Genomic DNA, 18,333 nt, shown 5'->3' on the forward strand with positions numbered 1-18,333 from the left:
TTTGTTTGCGGATTTTATAGTGCCTTGATGTTACAGCAATAAAGCAGGATGACTGTGCCTAGCTTACTTACCTTCTCTTCAAAGGACAAATCTTTTTCAAACATCTCTGCACAAGTCAGAACAGCTCAGCAAAGTATCAACATAAGGGTTGGATGATTTAATACAAACTGCATCATCTGGCAGGAACTTCCAGTATCTGAAGCTGCACTTTTCACTTTTGACGTGGCAGAGAACATACTGCCCTGTTCTCAAAAACACACTTTACTTTTTTATGGAATGCCGATATCAGAACAAGCTGCTAACCAGTTTTAAAACCACATAATTTACAAAGTGAGGTAACATGAATTCCACCTGACTTCAGATTCACAATATACAGAAAGACTTCTAACACTGCCTGCTTTTAAGGCAATGAAGTATTTTTAGGTTATGATAATTCTCTAGATACACAAGACATCCTAGAAGAAAAGGTGTAAGACTTTTATGCACCAAGTTCTGTAACATGCTACTCCATGCTCTGTAACATGTTACCTACTAAGAAATAGGCTTTAGTGGCAAAATATCTGTTGTAAAATGGTGACAGAGAAAGGGTGACAAGAAACATAAAGAAACAGAATTTCTTCATCATTACTTTCACTGGAAAACACACAAAGACATCAACAAAGTAATATTGACTGCAATATCACTAATTCACTAATATCACTATATCACTAATTCAGTATCACAGTACCACTATTAATTTGCCCAAGGAAGTCATAGATGTCCCATCCCTGGAAGTGTTCAAGACCAAATTGGATGTGGCTTTGAGCAGCCTGGTCTAGTGTGGAGTGTCCCTGCTCACAGCAGGGAAGTTGGAAATAGATAATATCTAAGGTCCCTTCCAGCTCAAACCATTCTGTGATTGTAACTCCGAACTAATTTTTATTCCCAAGTCCACTCATGTTTTATTGCTACAACCCGAAGGAGATGGTAGGATAAAAAACATATGAGGAGGAAATCAACAGCTCCTAAGCACACATGGCTGGGTGCTAAGGAAGGGGCATAGTGGCACAAGCCAAGCAGTGGCAGCTTGACAAGTTTTAAAGCATTCTATTCGGAAAAACGATGTGATAGTTTTGGTTTCTGGTTATTTCTTTACCCTTACCTTTGCTTCAAACTAATTTCTTTGGTGAATTCTTAAGAAAGTTTGCTCAGTGGGTAATTTCACAATCATAAAACCTCTTGCCTTTCACACATAGGTAAGATAAGATGCTGTCATTGAGTAATCCTTCACCACATGTAACTGCCACTACACTTACTGCTATTTGAAATGTGCAAAGGAATGTTTATTACTCAAGTAAAAACAGTTCAGCAGAACTAGGCACCACTGAGAAGAGGAGACATTTAATTACAAGCGATGTTTTGGATAAAACATAAACTCACCTGCAGATTGCTGTACCACTAACTAAAAGGCATGTCTACCACACAGGGAAGTGATGAGAGCTGAGAGCATTCCAGCCCACGCAGCCACTGTACTTTTTACCTGTTCTCAGATCAAGGAAGGTGAATTATAACACCCAAAGGTTTCTCTATACAATTATTTTTGGCAGGGTCAATTAAACTTCATGAGCATCTTTGCTGACAGAGCTGAAGCGCTTCAGATCATGAACTGTTTTCTTTCAAGATAATTTATCTTCCTCATACTACATTGCCTTCTGCGATAAGTTATAAAGCAGATAATAATAACAGTCCCACACTCTCAGCCTATGCACAGCACTTGGTAAAAATGCCAGCAGGTGGTTACTATAGATACACAAAGCAAACCACTTCCACATCTGAAAAGCACTCAAGCCACAGCCCACTGCAGTAAGGCTGTAATGTGGCTTGTCTACAAGAGATACGATAGTGGCATGAATAAAATGGTGAAAATCTCACTCTGCATTAGCACGGGCTAATCCAACACAAACATATCCTCACCACACTGCAGACACACTGCATTCCATTCCCTCAGAGTCTGATGGATGTCAGTGTTGCATGAGCACTAATAACTTATCACAACTATACACATGCCCAACATTCCTTCCCTTTCCTCTCTTGGTGATGGATTCGAAGTAAGGCAAACTACTGGAACTGAATGTTACATGATGACATAGCACTACCTTGGGTGATTTCTTGGCAGGAGAGGTCTACATCCTTGGCCACTATACAGTGGAGTGCTAGAACAGTGCCTTGTCAGGACTTCTGTTACAACTCTGTCCCCAATGCGGTTTTCACATCATGTCCACTTCGTATCACAGAAGGAAGGATTTCACAGACATTATCACAACATACAAAGCTAGTTTTACAGCTCTTTGTCATCTCTTGCAGTTTCATACTCTATTTCTTTGAGTTCTCTTCTAATGAGGGAAGCATGCATCCTAGAAGCTATGCCAAGAAAATTCCTCTTAGGAAGAGCTTGAAGCAATTTACGATGTGTGTGAACTGTGCTGAATGTTTCTTACGCCCAGGAAAGAGAGCTATATTTAAAGAATGGGACAACTGCTTAACTTTGCAAGTATCAGTACAGGCCAAACTTGACTGGAAGGCAAAGACATTCTAGGTTTGTAATATTTACCTCTTTAAGTATGAGTGTAGTCAGCAGAACCAGATTTGAACATTTTAAGTTTAAAAAAATAAAAGCGGGGGTGAGGGGGAAATTTCTCTGCTAAGTCAGCAGGTAGCACATTTCAACAGAGAATGCAAATAACAGCTATTACAATTTCTTACTAATTGTTATATTTCTAAATTACTTTCAGATTTTAGTGTAAAGGACATGAATAGTGGATTATCTCAGGTTGAAATGTAATATAAACAGGAGTATATCAGAGTATTTTGTACTTCAAAATTCCTAAACTACACAGTAACTCCTTATTTTTCTTTCATCCTTTCCTCTCTAGAGTTTTATAAAGCCTCTTCAGAAATAGTTTTGTGATTGTGTTTATTCTGTCTGTTGAAGAAACTGTCTAGTCATTAACAGCTGGATTTGTTGAGGTAACAGTGACAACACGATATTTGACACTAGAGAACAACTGCCAGTTTAAGCCTCACTGTGGAAGAAAAGTGGTTGCAGATACAGGAAGTATGAATAGGACAGACAAATAATGAATAATTAATTAGGATAATAAAATTACCCTAAGTAACCCAGACCATTTAGCAGTCAGTGAATTTCATTGTATTTCTCACAGAGATATCGCTCTCAAAGAAATTAGCTGATCATTTTTGATTAACCAGACATAGCATCTCTGAAATACTACAATAATGTGCAAACAGCTCTTAGAATTTGTATTAAAAAGTTTTGCCAGATAAAATATATAGGTGCTACACTACTAATCTGTAAATGATTCTTAAAATTGATATTTAAAAGTTATGTCAGTGCTATGCCTACCATAGTGTTCTAAGTGTCTTCTGTAATAAGCGAATTCAAAGTAATAAATGTAATAAGGGAATTCAAAGTTTAATTTAATAGTGTAGCATGCCCTGAAGAGAGAAAAAGTATTTTCAATAAAGAGAAAACATCTGCAAAGACACTTATTTATAGAGGCATGTGATAAAGAGACTCATGTGTTCATTAAGTTAAAAAAATCCAAACATTCTTTCCTGATGAATTTACAAAGCTACCATGTATCATAACTTAATAAACCTGTATTTCAACATTTCTTATTTATGTTTTTGTTTGGCTTTCCTTTTATGTATCAGCCTTCTCAGTGCTGTAACACAATTCACTATTCTGGTTTGAAAAGTAGTCAGACATGTTCTAAATTTCCAGCACAAGTAAACTAAGCTTTGTTAACAAGTAGACTTTCTTATGTATAGAACTTTAAAATCAATGATTACAAAGGTTATCATGAGGATAATCTAGGTTGTCAGAACACAGAGGATCAACAAATTGAGTATATTTTATTTTATTTTGTTTTATTTTATTTTTATTTTGTGAGTATCATGGCTGACATCCAGTTCTCCTACTCTGAAAACTGTATGAATTCTTGTTACTTTGTACCTTATGGAAAGGTTGTGTTTCAAAATTTTTTTCACCAAAAGTTATTTCAGAATATGACTTGCAAACCAGAGTAACTAATGAAATATGCTTTTTCCTCTGGCTTTTTTGGACATTGAATATGTTGTCACAAAGCAGCTGGCTAAGCAACAACTATCAGGGATCATACATGTTTGCACATATAACATTTAGAGTTATAGGCAGTAAAAAAATAGACAACATCAATAACACTTAAGGTAGAAAATTCTCAGTCAAAAGAATAGGAAAAAATTCCTCACATGTTTGAACTTCTGCTAAGGGACAGTTGATCAAGGAACACAATTGCAGCTCCCATCCTGGGATGTTCACAGCTGAAAAGCTGAGTACAGCAGAGCACAGCCCTCCCTGTATGGCACAGAGATGCTTTCTGTCTTCTGTGACTGTACAGCACAGAGTCACTGGAGGAGAGCTCCTTCTCATCTCCCAGCTTTAACAAAGAATGGGAATCACATGTTACAGAGCCCCTAGTTCTGCAGACACATCCCTCCTTCAGCCACACCACACCCTGGGTGAACGGCAGGGAAGTAAAGCAAGCTCAGTGGGACAGATATTACCTTCCACAAGACCACCTGACATAGCTGGGGGAAAAAAAGGTAAGTTTAGGGTACACCATTATCTGTTCTGGTCTGAAAGGACAAATAAAGATTTGAACAAATGGATCTCAGTTTATTTTTCTTGGTTTTATAAACTGCACAATTTGAAAGAAATATGGGATTCCCCTATGGCAAAGGAGAGCTAATGAGGTAATTAATATGGCAAAGAATGAGACAGAGAAACAGAACTGCTACTGGTAATATTAGAGATTTTTGTGAAAGACAAACAAAGAACTGATGTGGAAATGATTAAAAATGTTTTTAAAAATTTAAACACTTAAATAACCATCATGGAATTCAAATGCTGTGAGACACAAAAAATTATTACTGTTTCCAAGAAAATATCAAGATAAATAATTTCCTTGGTAATTCCATTCCAAATGAAAGAGTGATATATTAACACTGAAGAATTGTACAATAACTGAGCCCTGAAACCACTCAGTAAATCATTTAACAGAGTTTGGCAAATAGTATCAGGAAATGCTTAAAAAAAGGTCTCTCTCCTTCAAGACCCAAATCACTGCATATGAGTCTGAGGTACTAAAAAATACTTTGTGTTAGCTTTATTTACTAAAAAGGAGAACTATTACAAATTTGATTTAGTTTCAAGTTCCTAAAACAACTTCTAGTTTTTAAATTTATATCTTGTAATCTTCTTGTTTTCTTATTTCTTTTTCCAGAAGTTAAACAGTTGATCACATACTCAACTTCAGGAGCTGGCATGTAAATGCAAGGTGCAGCAGACAGTGACTTAAGTAGTTCATTAGATAATCTTTTATCCTCTTCTCTATCAGGGTCAGATATTTCTACTAAAACAATATTTCAGAAACCAGAACTCTTAAGGTGAGGCTGAGTTCTTGTACAGCCTCAGTAAGTCTAATGAGATCTTCGTAGAGATGTCCATTTCAATGTCAAGAACCTCATGCAAAGGTGCATTTTTTTGGGTCTCAGATCTTTGCACTGCATTGTCAACTAGGCATTGTGCTTCTTGTCATAACAAGTCATGTTGCTGACATACAGCAGTTTGTTCTACCACAAAGGGTGGGGGGACCTCAAGTGCATCATAAATCATTTAATAAATATATCTTGAGGTGAAAGGTACATACAGAATGCAAGATAAATGCACATCTTAAGGGAATAATAAAAAGAAGTGTGACTTTTTGTCAACAGCTTACAATACATACTGCTTACAAGTACAATCCAACCCTTCCTGGATCTTCAAAAACCAAGGTCATTGTCACAAGCACAATTTCAGAAAGTTCTTTTGCACTACTCCTTGAAAGCTGTGTAATGGAAATACCCTTCATGGTAAATGAAGAGTACTTATTCTTACTTTTATTGCTCTGTAATGGCAGATTTTTCAATGCTGCCCTTATACCAGGGCTAACACCATTTGATACCCTCTAGGTTTGAAAACATTTGGTACTAAACAGTGCTGGATGAGAAACACCAAAGAGCAGCAGGACCAAGAAGGACAACTGTGAAACATGCCCCACTGTTGCCCTTATATACTCATCTTACAACATGAATTCTGATTGTATTTGTACTCTGTTGCTGTAAATTAGTTTTCTCTTATAAATAGGAAAATTGAAGGGGTTTTTATGACTTTTCTCTTTCCACAGAGCTTTGCTCAGGCAGCCATTGGTCCACTACTGAGATTATTCCATGGAAAGCACATTATCATTGAATAAACATGAGCTGCCAGAAATTGTGGATTTGCACAGAGGCTTTGGGAAATCTCTTAGTAGGCTTTATTGTACGTAAGACAGACTGCACAAAGAAACACCACTCAGTGAGCCAAAACTTAAGATCTTAAAAGTCGCTGCATTTAAGCTAGAAAATGCTTTTTGAGAATCTAGAGCTCTAGGTTTTCTCAGTATGAAAAACTTATATGAGAGATAGTTTAGCTATGATAACTATTTCATTCTAAAAAAAAAAAGTTTGTTTTATAAAGGTTAGGTTAGATTTTTTAAAAAAGAGTTCTTTCTACAAGCATAGAACATATATTTATGTCATTTAAACAGACAGTAAACCAAAAATGTTACTTTCCTTCCTGAAACCAGGTTAGATGTGCTGGAAGGTTCCTGTGAAACGGTGGAGAAGACCACATCATCTTAATTTGTCTTTTTATTCTCTGTTCACTGAAATGCTCCTGCATACAAGTCTCCTATTAGCCATTATTCTTTTCTTTCATATACATTTTCAGCTTGTACATCTCTCTGTAAGTGAGTCAGCTGGTTTTAAGTACATCAGTAAGTACTGTGACAGCGATGGACTCAGTTGCATTTTATAAGCCCCTGGAAAGCTGTGCAATTTTCATGACCTAACACTCATCACAAACCCACACTTCTTTTTTAGATTACTTTTCTAACCAGAATTGGTTGGATAGGATTTCAACTGGCAGAGCGAATTCACATTGCAAACAATCACCCTGAAATTTGTGCTGGTAGTTTGCATGCAATGTGTGCTGGAATAGACAGTATTTGTGTGGTGAAAACAGTTTACTCATTTGGCACAAAAAGATGTGATAATGCCATTCATCAGGAAAACATACAGATGGCAGTTGGATTGTTCATATTCTATATTCTCTCTCTCAAGTAAAGTTGTCTTGTTTGGTTTTCAGGATGATTCATCTGATGCTGCCTAGTGGGCAACTCTAGTGCTAAAAGCCCTGTGGGGACAGAGAACACAGCCTGGCAGGCATTACAGGAGTTCTCTGATGTCCAAATTCACACTTCCAGTAAAAGCTAACACATTTCCAAATGCATTCTTGTCTATCCTAACTTCTTTTTCTGAGATCTGACATCTTTCATCCCGTTGTCATATGGAAACATTTTATGCTTCTGTTTGAACATCAGTTCACAAATCTCTTTCAAAAGCAGCATCATTCTGAAGAGATTTCTTGAATTCACTGTATCTACTCTCTTGCTTTGAATATGTTCAGTATGTGATCAAGAAAATCTGTAAGACTGACTGACAGACTGGAAAAATTCTACCTAATTAGTACTCATCTGATTTAGCCAGTCATCTTCAGCCCTTCAAGCAATGTTCTGCCAGTGTAAGGTTCTTCCTTCTCTCCTTCTAAATACCTGAAGATTTGCCAGAGTCTGAGACAATTATTCAGTGGTATTATGTCTCTCCACACGTTTAAAGATAAATCAAACCTGAAGTGGAAAAGTGAGGTGATATAAACTGCAAAAAAACTAAGTGTGATATAAAAAAGAGTGGATGTGCCAACAAAATAAAATAATGGGAAACAATTTGCATTCTGAATGCTGTCTTGGGAAAAAAAAAAGACTTTAAAAGTATAATAAAAGATTATTAGATGTTACCAAACCATACAACTAAATTACTCATTTAAGATAGGTTGCCTTCAGAAGCAAGTTATTATGACCTGTACTACCAGACTAATTGGGAGTAAAATTTCTTTTTAAAAACCACTTTTTTGTCCCAGTTAGTTCCAATTAGGACTTTTTTTTCCATTAAACAAAAACAGTAACAAAATTATTTTAATACACTGCCATACAACAACTAGATAATACACCTACCAACCACACTTACCAACACATACTATATTTTTTCAATGTCATATACACAAATACGTTTGCTAGGGTTATGCCAGAAATCGAGCTACAAAAATGGCTTGCCCATTACAGGGGATTTACAAGAAAGGCAGGAATGAAATTCAATTCTTGGAAGTCCCAGTTTTAACCACACCGTCTCCTTTAAGAATTTTCTGTAGTAAAAAAGAAAAAAATAATTATCATTTTCTTTTTTAAAAGAAGCTCTAACATAGGAGCAAACACTGCTGAGTTTTGAATTGCTTTCAGATTTATGCTTGCCTAAATGTGAACAGAAGTTACCCTATAAGTTTTAGAAAAACTTGGCTAGACACCAAGCACTGTACTTACATAAGGCCATATAATCACCTGACACTTGTAGCTGCCTCACTGATTTTCCAAGAATTTTAATCCTCTTTTCCTGAAACTATCCCTTCAGTGAGAAAATACGTTTATTCTATTCCTTATATGCTTGCTTTGCAAACAAACAGTTTCATTTATTAAATAGGACAATGGTATTTTCCACTTTCAAGCATGAGAACTCAAGAGATTTCTTTGTACAGCGAAGTACAAAGTGTGTCTTGTCACACACAAGGGCTCATTCCTCAACTGTGCACTCTCAGGCTGCTTCTACACATTTAAAAGGCTTCCTACAGAATAACAAAACTTCCCAGCTCTTCCCTTCTGCCAAGCAGCCAAACCATGATGTCAAAAAGTTGCACACACACAGTGGGTGTGCAGCTATTGGTGCATTGTGCAAAGAGCAGACCAGAGACAGCTGCTTGATGGCTGGAGGCAGATGTAGCCTGAAGGTTTACCAGAGGTTTTGGTTTTGGTTTTACAGACTGTTTAAATATACCATAGTTAGTCATATAGTTATAAATAGATAACTAACCTATCCATTTTGCTTTAGTTACTGTTTTCTGTTAGATATAAAATGTGAGAAAGTTCCTTGTTATATTAAGCCAGTGGAAGTTTTAACTGCAGACTTCAAAGAAACCAAAATTTGTCTCTTTATTGTCTAAAATGTTTCTGACTAGGGACTATAAAACTGGAGATATTCATTAACAAAGATTCTGGTGTCAGGTTTTTTCTTTGCATGTGTAATTTACACTTACAGCCTGTGTAATAATTAAAGGTTCCAAAGTGACAACAGAAAGTATTAAGAAGTGTGTAAACCACAAATTGCAGGAAGTCAGAACAATACTCCAAGCAAGTACCTTCACTTTAAAAAGTATTATTGCATGCTTTTCTTACAACAGAATAACAGATTGGTTGAGATTTGACTGGTAGAGGTCCTTGGTCCACCTTTTGATCAAAGGAGACTGAACTAGATCAAGTTCTTCAGGCTATATCCACTCAGGTTTTTAATATTTCCAAGGATGAAGACTCCACAAGCTCTCTGGGCAACCTGTTCCAGAGCTTGACCACACCTATGGTTAAAAATACTATTCCTATTTTTTATTTCAGTTTGTGCTCACTGCCTCTTGTTCTGGTAATTCTTGGCAGTGGTGTCATCTTGAAGCTGTACATATATTGGTGGAACATTTGGAAATGTCCACCGTTGCAAAACCACCAGCACAACTCCACTTCTGCTGTACAAAAGGTCACTCAAAACATCATTCACTGTCAACAACTAGTTTGTCAAAGCAAATTTAAATTCCCACCGTACTCCTACACAAGCACTTCCTACTATTACTCCTGCAAGTGTTTTTTTCCCTAAAAAAACATCTCTCATAACACTTCTATACTGTCTGAGGTCCCAGAAACCAGAAAGGGCTTGTCATACAAAAGGGGTGGAGGGTGGGTGATGAAAGAAGCTGCGCCTAGAAAGTCAGAGAAAATTCTCAGAAAACAAGTATTACTTCTGTGGCTGCACGACACACAAAGTAGGAGGAAAAAGAGGAGAGCATGAAATCCATGGCTGGGAAGACAACTCTGCAGAAACTGCCATTCTGTGATTTCCAACACTTCCCTTCCTCAACATCAGCAAAGCAGCAAAAAGAAGGTACCACAGGCTGTACACTGTGCTGCAGCTCTGGAACAGATAGAAGAGGACATGACTGCTCCAAGCATCTGTTTCCTTAGTCTACATCTAAAGGTGGACCTCTGTGGAAATTTCTCTAGTGCAAAATAAACTGGTAGTTTGTGGCTGTATCAGGCATTTCACTGCCCTAGCACTTGTGCAGACAGACTGGTTAAGGCAAGAGCAAAAGGCACAAAAGAGTGCACATGGACTTTTTATTGCACCTTGACCTATTCTGCTCTGACACAACACAACTGGAGGCCACCAAAGGATGTGTTAAGGAAACTTTCCTGTCTGACCATTCAGAAGCCACTCTGCCAGTTACTCTTGTGCCACCCAAGCTGGCACTGAAGTCCCTTTGCAGCCACACATGCCACTCTCACAAAGTCAGACCAGGTTTCCCAGAGCAGAGTCTCAGACGTCTGGATCCCTCAAATATTTTAATCATGGTGCAACAACAGAATCACAGCTCCAGCCAGTGCTGCCAAGAAGGGGCTTCAAAATAAAAAACTGGGGTTTTACACCCTCACAGTCAAAGCACAGGAAGATCTGGGTGTCCTCAGCTCCTGCCATGTCTCTGAGTGCCCTGTCCCCTGGCTGGCACCACAGGTCCCCGTGCTCTTTGCTGGACAAAGGTTGGTTCCAGTCCCCATCCTCTTGTCTGGGGCTCTCAGCACCCAGAGCTGAACCCAGAGCTGAACCCAGAGCTGAACCCAGAGCTGGCACTGCAGCTGCTCATGGAGCTACTGGCACTGAGTGTATTCCATTCTTCAAGAGCCAGAGTATGTTAGGCCAGCAGTCAGTTGCCTAAAAGCATGTACAAGTGCAGAAATACTTCTCTGTGTGAGCATAAGCAAGTCCACATTCCTGCCCGACACCCAATACATCCACCATCTCTAATGCAATCAAAGCTTTGGTGGCACAGAACCCACGGTGCCTTCCATGGGGATTATGCAGACCAAGAATGAGAACTGTCCTGTGGGACTCATGAAATGCAAAATCTAATAGCAAATCAAAATAAAGTAAATATAAAGTTGCAGTTATTTAGTGAAATTCCTACCTAACTGAAGCAGTTCTGAATCATAGAATAAAAATAGTTTTAAAAAAGTCTGTTGCTCCCTGTTACTAAAAAGTTGTTTATTCTTTTTGCTATGTTCAATAACTGTACTGTTCCCACTGAAAATCTCAATGCAAAATACAGTTTCTAAAGCTTTACGGACAAACTTTTCAAACTAAATAATTACTTGAAAGGTTGGCAGAAATCTTTATTTTTTTTTCTTTTATCTTCACTTGTCTGAAAATGCAGTTCTTTTGTACTCAAATGTATGTTGCTTCTGGGATTTATTATGTATGACAGAAGTAATTAAAAATTGTTTACAATGTTGGACCATTAGTTTCGTGCAAATAGAGCTGACTTGAGCTTCTTGCTTGAAAGATTTTTTGACAAATAATGTAATTGTTAACTGCCAATTTTTAGTGGGAAAACTAAACATCATTTAAAACTGTGATTTTTTTTTTTCTCCATCTCATCTGAAACATTGTTCCCAGCTAGTTTATTAAACACTGAATAAATATATCTCCAACTCAGCACATTCACCAGGTTAAGCAGGAATTCAAAATTCCTTTCTTCTAAGGGCTAAGCCTGAAGGAAAACATGTGCCTGGAGATATGTGAATTTTTTTCATCATGAGAAACACATTCTGGCCAGAGAATTGAGCTAGTAAAGCACAACAAGCGCATCAAGCCCTTCTAAAATTCCTGGATGGTACTGCCCTAAAACAGAAAACACTGAGAGTTGGATTTACATGAAATAAAGCATATTATGTCAGTTGTCCCTAAAGAAATAAAAATAATTCCAGATTTTTAATAATCCAAAATATGTATTTGTTTGCTTGTATCTTGACTGAGTGGGCAAAAATTTTAAAAATAGCTTTTGTTCTATCTGAAATGAAAGAAAAAACAGAAATTGGATGCTGCCTTAGAAAAAGAACTTCTTCATCTTGTTCTGCACTATCTAACACCTTCCATGATAACAGTGGAATTTTTAATAATCATCATGATTTTGCTTCACAATTTTTAATTGCCCTTGAGCACCTTCTCACACTTTTTTGGTAAGGCCTGATCCTAACTCCAGAAGCCAAGCAGTGGAACTACAAGATGGTATCTCCACTGCAGGACAAACAGCAGTGTCCTCTCAAAGCATTTAAAGCAGGAATACAGATGAGCATGGGTATTACCAATGACACTAGCACTGGCTGCTTCAGAGGGAAGCTCACACACTTTATAAAGCTCAGGCAATCCTTTCCTTCTCAATAACCTCGAATAATCAGTGGTGATCCTGACCAGAAGACCACTGTACACCAAGGAGCAGTGACCCCCCAGAGCAGAGAAGCAGAGCAGCTCCACCAGCCCCATGCTGCACTTCCAGCCTGGCCTCCAAGCCCACGTTGGGCAGCACATGCCCCTGGCTGCAGGACAAACTCAACCAGCCTCACTGCAACCAGCAGCTCCCACTTGGTACCACTGACTCCACCTGCATGTCCTTCCCCTGACCTAAAAGTGCAGCAAGCAGTTTTTAAGTGAATATCCCTTCTGGTACACAATACGAATTATGAATCAATCAATCAAGCTGTCAACTCGTGAGAAATTTTTGGAATGCAGAAAAGCACACTGCACCACTTCTACAACAAAAGTGCAAATGGGAAAAAAACCAGTAATTCTCTTTTTTTTAAGATTTAAAGCATTTATTACTCTCTTCATCAAAAACCTTTTTTTTTTTTTTTCCCCAGAAAATGCCTTAAAAAAGCTAATGGAAATACAGTTTCTTAAAAAAATATTTAGATATTTCATATGCAAAGACATTGTTCATTGTTCATATATATATATAGGTGTATATATTTTATTTGAATAGAATAATAACACGAGAATTGTAGGAATCAGATATGCAGTACAAGGAATAGTGGAAGAGACGGTATAATCCAGTATTCTGAAAACTAAAATGAAAAAAAAAAAGAAAAACAAGTAACTCCAAACTTCTAAGACAACAATGTCATACAAGTCCTTACTTCAAAACAACAATCTAACTATATGTATTGTTATTTTTCATGTAAATTACCTTAAAATTATAATTTCAAAGCGAGATGTCTTAACGTAGTCGTTCCATGGAGAAACTGTTATTTGCAGTAAGAATTGATAAAGGCAATATGTCTTTCTACTGAGATCTACAAAAAGATCATGGCTGCAAAATGAAGCAGTACCAAGCCTGAGGATGGGTTTCAGGTTTACTGATGCATATTATCACTCATGTGCTTCTGTTTGGGCCAGGAAAGGAAGGATCAGAGGTTGCTTACATTTACCACTGTGCTCCCAAAAAGGCTGCGGACACAGGGAAATCTGAGCTATGCTACAATCTGAACACAGCCTATATTCTTCTTTAAGTGATGCCACAAAGTAGGAAGGAGGTACATCCATGATCTGCCAGCTTTACACCACTGGCAAAGAGGTGATTTCAAGGAAAAGAGGTACAGCTCAGCCCTATTAGTGTAAATATACTCAGTCCCATTATGTAAATACACATGGAGGATGTCTTTGAAACATGTACATTCAGTTTTGCTTCTTCTTTCCCAACAACTTCTTATTCTACCCAAACTTCCCTCTACAAATACCTGGTATTTTTCTTACAATGTGAATCTTTTACAATGAGAAAGACATCTGGATAAAAGAGACTACAGGCTGAAGCCTTCTTTGCTTCTCATTCTTGACAGGCAAGCTCTGCTATGCTGTAATTTATCAGCAAATAGCTTATTCAGAAACCTTTCAGTCTGATGCATTACTGTTTACTTTACCAGAACAGTTTACTTAGCTACTATGTCTAAGATATGACTCAGCCCTACAATCATTATAACCTGATTTTAAGCCTGAAATCAACTACTGACCTAACTATTATTTTGTTAATGGTGTTGCAGAACTCACAAATCCTGGGAGACTGTTACCCCAGGAATTAGTCCTGCAAACACCAGAGTTTTCCGCTAACCATTTTTATTAAAGTCATCCAGGTACCAAGAAAATGAATCTCTGAATACACTTTTTTTTTAATGAATCACAGAAATCAGCCAGGTTAGAAAAGACCTCTGAGATCATCAAGTCCAATCTTTGGCTGATCACCACCTTGTCAAATACATCATGGCACTAAGTGCCACATCCAGTCATCAGCTGAACACTTCCATGGATCGTGATTCCACTGCCTCCCACAGCAGATCCTTCCAATGTTTAAAAACAATAAAGAAAAACCATGTTGCATCTTCTATTTCTACAATTAATAATGAATATTTATATCTAGGCTACATAGTTAACTTTTGGCTTAAATTGAGGTATTAAATCAGTACCAGCAGGAAGATGAAATATTTCAGGAACCAGGAAACTTGACAGTGAGCCACACATCCAATTTCCACAGCTGAGACCCCCCCAGGACACAAACCAAGTACTTTGTAACAAGAAGGCTCTACAGTATGTCACAATGAAAAATGATGGCAACAGCTTGTCAGGTTTGCAGCTCTCCAGCGAAGGGCAAGCACAAACTGGGAGAAAAGCAGGGCTGTCAAGTGATTTACCAACACCAGCACAGCCAAACACAAATATAAAACAGATCCAGCACATCAGCAAACCCATGAAAAACAGCAGGATGAGCTGCTCATGTAAAAAACTTGTGATTTTTTTTTTTACTAGAAATAGAAACATGGAGATAAATAAAATATATGATGTGATTTTCAAAATACTCTCATATGCAAGGGCTTATAACAGTCTTTCAGCCCTTGTGAAACCTTCCTGGACAATCAGAAATTGAGGGATGCAGATCATTAAATAAGACCCTTAAAATGTAAAGGTTATATATAGTATGACAAGGACAGAACACATCACACAGAATCCTTTCAGGATGGGCTACTTACCACAGAGCCTCCTGTGAGTAAGTGTGGTGAGCCTAGACTCAGTATGGCTGAAGCTTGTTACAATTGCATGGACAAATTATGTTCAATACATGTTTGAGTTAAAAAAGGAAAAAAAGAAAGAAGTTGCATTGCATTTTCAGGAATGGAAAAAAATAAATTAGGTCTTCTTTTGTCTTTACATAGAGTATTTGGGGACAAAAGTCAAGGCCAGATACTCAATTATCTTCTTGTATAAACACAGTGAAGGAGAAATACAGGTGGGAGAAAGAGTGAAACACAATGTTCTTTACACAGTCATGCTGGAAATGAAGAATTCAAATGCTCCATTGAAAAACGTTGGTCTAATGGAGACTAACAGTCTCCCAACTGAACCCTGTCATCTGGTATCTCTGGCAGAAGTAAAATAAAGGTGTACATTTCCTGTAGCAGGTTTGCAGGAGAGGTTGAAAAGACGTGGCTGTGATATCTCAGCCTACAGCACACAATGTGCTGCTGGGTGATGCTACTAATGTTCAAGAAGCAAACAGGACATAGGTTTCAATGTAGGTACAAGCCTACATTGTAGGTAAAGACAGAGAGAGTTTATTGAAAAACACTATTGGGTAGTCAGAATTTTGCTGCCAGAAAGAAAACTATTGGCAATAAGGTGATTTAATTAGATGTCTTCTGCCACTGTGAATAAAGTAATTGCATTTTGTTCAGCTCATGCTCTTCACAAAACACTGTATTTATAAAGAGAACTAGTCATAGAGTTCTGAAGGACTCATGTATTTCCTATCCTCTTTGATACAAGTATTTGCCCAGTGCTCTAAAACCTCTGAAGGAGGGACACCCATTAGACAAGGAAAAAGTGCAAAAAACTCTATGGAACTCTATGAATGAGAAATATCTACAACACAAGGAGCAATTGCTCCTCTGATCCCAAAGATCTAACCAAAGAAGAATCGGCAAACATGAATTTTGTGACTTTAACAACCCCTTCGAATTTTAAAAGATTGCTAATGATTTTATCTTTATCTAGATTTATATAGACTCAGTGATTTATCTAATACTAGCAGCAGTCCAATCCAGTAATAACAAATAAGGGGCCTTTCCCTCCAATTACCACTGTAAGTAGGCTGCATAGTATTTTCTGATTTGTACATGCATTTCTTAAAATGTATTTTAATTGACTGAAACTCTGATTTTAATTCTGCATTTATTATTGACCACCCAGAAATGGAAGGCTTTTTCCAAGAGGCTAGATATTAAGCATAAGAAGGGTTTTTCCTTCCTTCTAATTAGGTTGAAGATTTGATTAACAACACAGGCATACTGTTAATGAAAACATGATGCAATAACTGTAATTTTCCTCCTTTTTTTAACTTGTATTAGAATGAAGAGCAATAATTATTAAAAATTTAAAGAGACTGCTCCTATTTGGCAAACTAGATTCAACAGCAAATGTATCTCAATATTATTTATCTCAGAGGACCATCATAAAATGACTCAACACATTCAGCTTGATAGCAAGGAATACATTAGAGAATATATATATTTTATCAGGGAATAGGTTAGAAAACATTAGAGAATATATAAACAGATACCAACATAAATTGTTCTTCAAATACCAAGTTAGAATGGGGAACATATGTCCAAAATTACTACATTTTCTTTTGCTATACATTATTTTTAAAACAATCAGCCTGTATTTTTTCTGTAGAGTGAAGACATAACAACTCAGAAAAAAACTGTAAGATATTCAATATAACTGTTAGCCAACAACTTTCAGATCAAGAAAAACATACTGATAAACATTAAAAATGCTTACCTATTTGCTTTTTGCAAAACTCCTCAGTGAGCAATTTTATTTTTAAAAAAAAGTCTTCTTTGATTGAAGTCTTTTTAGTACTTCCTTTGCTATTATTTCAAGTTTTGTTCATTATCCAGTTACAGTTCTGCACTGAGAGCTCCTGCACTTTATCTCTTAAAATTTAGTACTTCACACTTGCAAGTGCATTGCTCTTTGAATAATTACAATTTATATTACATGGAGCACATTTTCCAGAGAATATTTAGCTATTTTATAAATCTGTAGATTATATGCACCTCTCCTACCAAGCAACAATGGCTGAATTAAAGAGTCTGATCAGTCCAAGGTTTCTCTTCCTAAAGGAAAGACAAATATGATTCATGTCATATCTGGAGTTCAGTTACTTTTTAGAAGTGGAATAATCTAAAATAAGACCTTCTCAATCACATTTTTAAGTTTGTTGCCTTGCACATGTAGAAACATTCAGCTATACTTTAAAATCTACAACCACACATCACATATGGGAAAAGGTAAAATACAATGAACATGAAAACAGGAAAACGAGTGACTCCACTTATTGGTGTCCCCAGGATAGTCAGTTCCACAGTTTCAAAGTACAATTACCAGACTTACCAAACCCCAGAAATGCAGCAGCATTATTGCAATTCCTTAGAAACTTAAGTCAGGCCACAGCATGGAAAACACAGCGTGCTTAAATCTCACAGCTTGGAGTCTTCCTAACTGTAAGATCCAACTACCATTCTGTAAAAATAAGAAGAAAAAAAAAGAAGAGGAGCAGGGCTTGCAGTATTCTGTTAAATCACAACCAGGATAACTGAAGGAAATGAGAAAACAATCACCTCCTGTACAGCAACCCCTTGTTGCTGTTTCCCTGTTAAACAAAAAAGATGCAAAACATAGGGCAGAAAAGTGATCCTACCCAGCAAGAGACATGGCTATCAAAAACAAAGACGATTCTGCCCTGTTCCTGTCAAAAGTCTTGCCACAATGAAGCAAACATTCCTGTTGTCTGTAGGAGCAGAAATGATGTGCAAGAATTATTCTTGTATCAATAATCTAAGAGAGATTGTTAAATAAAAGGTTATTCCACCTCTCCACCCCTCATGTTAAAAGCAAGCAACTACAACAAACTAAGAAATTCAGAATGTGAATCTGTGTGTGGTGTGGCCTGAGTACACTGACAAAACTGCATCCTCAAACTTTTCAGATGAGGACTGTAAATGGCTGAATGTGAAGTAAGAGCTGAAACTGCTCCAGCTGCTGCACATTGTGCACAAAAGTAAAATCTGAGACACTCTAAAGATACAGATTACAATCAAGGAAGAGCCTTGTGATTTTAGGCACTCC

At 37.2% G+C, this 18,333-nt stretch overlaps 1 protein-coding gene across 1 annotated transcript in view; it reads right to left on the minus strand.

The window, feature by feature from the left end:
• TRMT9B (tRNA methyltransferase 9B (putative)) overlaps nt 1-17,986 on the minus strand; it is a 105,207-nt gene extending 87,221 nt beyond the window's left edge. The window contains exons 1-2 of the mRNA XM_066316953.1: nt 17,906-17,986; nt 17,599-17,727 (exon numbers count right to left, since the gene is read on the minus strand). The gene's annotated coding sequence lies outside the window, so the exon portion shown is untranslated. The remainder of the gene's footprint in view (nt 1-17,598; nt 17,728-17,905) is intronic.
• Between the last annotated feature and the right edge of the window lie 347 nt (nt 17,987-18,333).

The sequence above is a fragment of the Sylvia atricapilla genome, chromosome 4, assembly GCF_009819655.1.
Source record: "Sylvia atricapilla isolate bSylAtr1 chromosome 4, bSylAtr1.pri, whole genome shotgun sequence".
NCBI lineage: Eukaryota > Metazoa > Chordata > Aves > Passeriformes > Sylviidae > Sylvia > Sylvia atricapilla.